The 5,301-nt window shown below is 32.0% G+C and overlaps 1 long non-coding RNA gene across 1 annotated transcript; it reads left to right on the top strand.

The window, feature by feature from the left end:
• The first annotated feature begins 686 nt into the window (after positions 1 to 686).
• On the top strand, positions 687 to 3,494 carry LOC133812965 (uncharacterized). Its single transcript, XR_009884051.1, has 3 exons — positions 687 to 841; positions 1,025 to 1,596; positions 3,257 to 3,494. It is a non-coding gene; the product is annotated as an uncharacterized LOC133812965 (long non-coding RNA).
• The last annotated feature ends 1,807 nt before the right edge of the window (positions 3,495 to 5,301 follow it).

The following is a 5,301-nucleotide window of genomic DNA, read 5'->3' as shown; positions in this document are numbered from 1 at the left end:
AAATTTTAGTGAAATAACTAATATTACTAGCATGATTACTTTTTGAATTCCTCACAAATTGAAAAATTGGTTATTAATTTTGTTTTTTGTTTTTTTTGTGCATAAGTAAAGAGAAGCATAAGTATATTTTAGTTTTGGGGTGACAAAAGAGTGTTGTTATTTGGCATCTTAAGGTGCCCAACACCATATGAGGTGACACCTTATGTTTGATTAGCGATATCCCATAATATTTTCTTAAATTCAAATGTGTGAGACCCGATATTGGATTGCACCAATAGCGGTACGCCACCTCCTTGTGGTATTGGGCACCAGCGGTGCCCATTAGCGATTCTCGTGACAAAAGACACAACTTCATTACAATATGATTGATGTATTATTCACTTTAAAACTATATTGCAAGCAAAGAATATACTTTATATTTTATTTATTTTTATGATATATTTCACTTTTGTTTTTCCTTTTCCAAAGAATCATCAACATCTGGGTCAAATGTGAAAAGAAAAAGAAAAAAAAAGTATCCTAATTAAAAATTGATATTGATTTTGAATTTGTTTGAAACTATTAATAAAGGAGAGAGAGAAGAGTCATCTTTACTTTAATTTATATTATTGGGGCAAAGAAAGAATTTATATTTATTTTATTCTCTTTTTCTTTTCTATAAAAAACATAATACAAATGGAATTCAGTTTTCTCAATCAAAGAAATAATATATTCAAGGCATAAACAATTGTGTACTTTCTCTCTTTTCTATACAAATCAGAACATAGCTCTTTCGTTTTTATTTTTTTAGTTTCTCATTTCCAGTTTCCAAGTTCGGCTGTGAATTTTGATTCATAAATTGGTAAGCCCTTTTAACTTCTTATTCAGTTTTGATATTTAAGTTTCCTAATCTATAATATAACGAGTATATGTATTGCCTCTAATTTATATTTGTTTAGATATTTATATTTATACTGATATATTGTTGAGCTATTAATGTATGTTTTATTTTTTATTTTTTTCTGGCTTTATTGAATCTAACCAGATCAAACTCCAAAACAACATGTCCTGAAGGCCAACATTGCATTCAACATTCTAGCCATCCCCACTTGCTACTACTTGTTGACACAACAAACACTATATTTATAAATGTGTTAATGTTAGATGCTTTGCATGCCAATCCAAGTGCTCACCATCAGAATCAGATGGTGGAGTTTATTATGGCTGCAATAGATGTAAAACTATTTTCTTCATAAACAGTGCATTGACCAATTACCTGAAGAAATCCAAACCTCCCACCATCCTAATCACACTCATCTCTCCCTTCATATGAAGCAATCAATCATGTGCAATACTAAGGAATTCCATAAAACAAATTCCTCCAAATTTCAATGTTTGGATTGTGATTTCAAACTTCATTTATTATGCGGTCCATTGCATTCTATCATAAAACATGACAGCCATATGCACTACTTAGATCTTGTTGATCCATTCATTGAGGATACCTCTGGTGAATATTGTTGTGATGTTTGTGAAGAAGAAAGAAATCCACGAATTTGTGTTTATTGTTGTCGGAAGTGCAAATATATCGCTCACGTACATTGTGTTATCTCTGAGGTATGTCCTAATTGATATTCATTTTTATATTTAGTATAGAATTTTAGTTTTCATGGATATTAGTCCAATCTGGGATTTAGTTAGAAACTCATAAAAACAGTTATAGATTTTATAAGTTTAACCTATGGTTTAGAAATATTAATTTTAACATAAGGTTTGATTAATATAGCTAGTCCTAGAAATGATATTTATTATAACCTAAGGTTTATAAAGAATAATTAAGAGTGTGACACTTGTCACGTGTATGTTTATTAAAGATTTAAGGATTTTGATGAATAAAAATAATCTTGGATAAGTTTAGGAAGTCTAGAAACTTCCCTCAGTTGTTAGGATTACGTTTTACTCAGCCAAAGTGGTTTAAACAAACTTTAAGTATGCTGAAAGTGTGTAAAAATGTGTTTGAATATTAGCGTATGTCGATATATCGCAACTATAGGGGCCGATATATCGCCTATGATTGATACGGAAAACACGTTGTTTTCGCATGAACAAAACCACGGACCCTCGGGATTATGGTGCAGGCGATATATCACTTATAGGAGGCGATATATCAGCTCTAGTGCCTATTTTTGAATTTTCGTACAATCCTGAACTAGAAACCACCCTCAACAACTTGACTTATTCCTAAACGTTTTTGACTGAGTTCTGGGCATCTGTTGAGCAAAAAATTTTATTTTTAATCATTTATTTATTAATTGAAATGGGAGTTAGTTTTACTCATTGAACTCTATAAATAGGACCCTTCACTCAGCCATTTTTCATCATCTTTCAAGCATAGTTCAGAGCCTCCAAGTTGCTAAGTTTGTTCTACACTAGGGTTTTGGGATTAAAATCTTTCCAATCTAAGCTTTTCTAAACTCTTGGGAAGTAAGTTTTTTGTGTGATTTTGGTGTTTGAGGTATAGATCAAAGCTCTAAGCTATCTAAGATACCGTTAATTTTCAGGTTTAGTCCATTTCCATTTTTCTTATTCTTTCCTTTTATTTCGAAACCTAACTTGTTATAATGACTTTTGGTTAGGTGTTCAAACTTAAGTTTTTTGGTAAGTCTTTATTCCAATGGTTTAGATCTTCTTTTCTCTAGAGGACTTATGGTTTCTTATGTTTGGTTTTAGGAGTTTCCAATCCCACTCTTGTCTCCAATATTCCAATTTTTGGTAAGGAAAATTAGGTAGTTTAGTTTATGATCTAGTTTATGTTTTATATGACCTAGCATTTCAAGTATAATAAAGGGGTAAGTGTGTCTGGACCTAAGAGTCCAATGATGTATGACAGACCTATGTCCGGTAGGCTAGGTTACCAAAACTTTATGACTGACCTAAGTTGATGTCCGGTGTATGACAGACTTATGTCCGGGGCTTAGTTGCCACCCCTTGTATAAGCACTTATCTTTTTACTATATCTGACTTGTTATTATGACTTATGACCCATAGTTACGATATGATTATGATTTATGGCTTAGATTATGATTTGTGATTATGACTTAGGCTATGATATGACCTATGGTTTTGTGATGTGATATGATATGATTAGTATAAATAAGTTTTTGTTATGACTCTTGTGTAATTTAGGATATGTTGATTAAATGATTATATGACTAACTCTTGTTTGTATTTTCCTTACTGGGCTTAGAAGCTCACCCCTTATGATGTTGTTGTACAGAAAATTGATGATAGAAAGGCCGGTGGCGAGTAAGACCTAGGAGCTTCGTGATGTACTCGTGGGGACCATATAGTTAGGGAAGATCAAGTGGGCTTATTTATGTATTTTTATTAAAGATTGTGTTCTTTTGAAGTTTTATTTAAATGTTGCTCATTTTTATATGTTAAAGACAATTATTTTATTTTTTGTAAAACCATAGATCCATATATTTATTTTCAAGTTTTTATTCAATAAAAGAACAATATTTATGATTATGATCCAACGTTGTGTTCTCGACAATTTATGAGACATTAGGGCATTACAATTTATTAGGTCCAATAAATAATTGATATTTTGATATATTCTAAATTAAAATGAAAAACTTTACATCAATATTATGAAAAACTTAACATTAGATTTAGATACAGCATATCCCAGTGAGCTTACAAAGGGAAAAGGGTAGTTCCAGATGCTAAAATTTTAGAGAATGAAACATTAAACCCACCTAACAAAACTAGAGCATTACATAACTTAACAAGTAAATTTCAATATTTAGTATATATAATCTTAATTTTTAGATTTTCTTTTAAAATAATAGTATAAATTTAATTTGCTTTAATATATTTAACTTTTTTAAGTTCAAAATTTTTAATTACCACCGAAGAAAATAAGGAAAAAAAATGAATAAATCAAAGTTAACTAAAATATTACACTAACTTACTTAAAAATAAGCAAAAGAAAATTAAATATAAAATAAATATATTTTCGTAATCACTTTATTAGATTTGGTGAAAATTACCAAACAAACTAGATCATCATTTGAAATATACTTATTTCTCTTGTTTTAATATTGATTTTATTTTTATTTATTATTTTTTAAAAATTATGTTAGTGTCTAAAGAGCTTTACGAATTTACAGAGAGTTTTAGAAAATCTACAATGAAATACAAAGCTTGATCTCTCAAATGGAACAAGAACTTTATTTATAGAGCTTTTGGTTACAACATAAATCTGTTACAAAACAGGAAAGCTAGTGAATATATAGCCTTGTTCAATTGACAAACATGAGTAGGTATAGATGAATGAATGAAACCTATAGGCTGCTGCATGTAAACTAGTTCATTGAGTATTCCATTCAAAAAGGCATTACTCACATCGAGCTGCTTGACATCCCAACCATATGATACAGCTAATGTAAGCATTATCCTAACTGTAGCTGGCCTAAAAACTGGACTAAACGTGTCTTCATAGTCAATTCCAGGTGTTCGTAAATAGCCTTTGGCAACAAGTTTAGATTTGAACTTGTCTAGGGACCCATCAACTTTTAACTTCACTCTAAACACCCACTTATTTGTAATAATGTGCATGTCGGGAGAAAATGGCACCAATGTCCAAGTGTTTTGTTTCGGCAATGCATCAAACTCAGCTTGCATCGAGGCATACCATCTGGGGTCTTTGAGAGCAGCTTTGGTTGAAGTGGGTTCAGTAGGCAACAAGGACTTAGTCAATTGATGTTTTGTGGCCAAGTAGGCCTTTGGTTTTTAGATGCCCCTTTGAGACCGAGTAGTCATATTGTGAGTTCTTAAAACAGGTTGAGTAGAAGGAGTTGGAACATTCTCAGTGGAAGCATTAGTAGTAGGGACAGGAGATGTAGTCACACCAGAACCACTTCTGTCAGCATCTGGGAGCAAAGATGTAGATGCAGTAGGGAGAGCATCAGTTGGATCTGCAGAGGTGGTAGGAGACACCACACCATTAGGCACAGCAGCAGGAGGGACACCAGAGGAAACAGTAGGAGACAAGTTCTCAGACAAAGGAGTAGATACACCAGTATTAGGATCAATACCAACTGAAGTAGTAAGAAACTGAACAGAAGGTAAAGAATGTGAATTAGAATCTTGTACCTGGGCTAAAGCTGCTACAGGTGGAAATGAGAACTAAGTCTCATTGAAAATAACATTTCGAGCTATAAACCTTCTCCCAGCAGAGTTTTGACAGATGTATCCTTTGTGCTGTGGTGAGTAGCCCAAGAATGTTTAAGATTCTGATTAGAAACTTAGTTTGTG

Source organism: Humulus lupulus, chromosome 1, assembly GCF_963169125.1.
Source record: "Humulus lupulus chromosome 1, drHumLupu1.1, whole genome shotgun sequence".
Taxonomy (NCBI): domain Eukaryota; kingdom Viridiplantae; phylum Streptophyta; class Magnoliopsida; order Rosales; family Cannabaceae; genus Humulus; species Humulus lupulus.
This window is presented reverse-complemented; position numbering and strand designations above follow the sequence as displayed.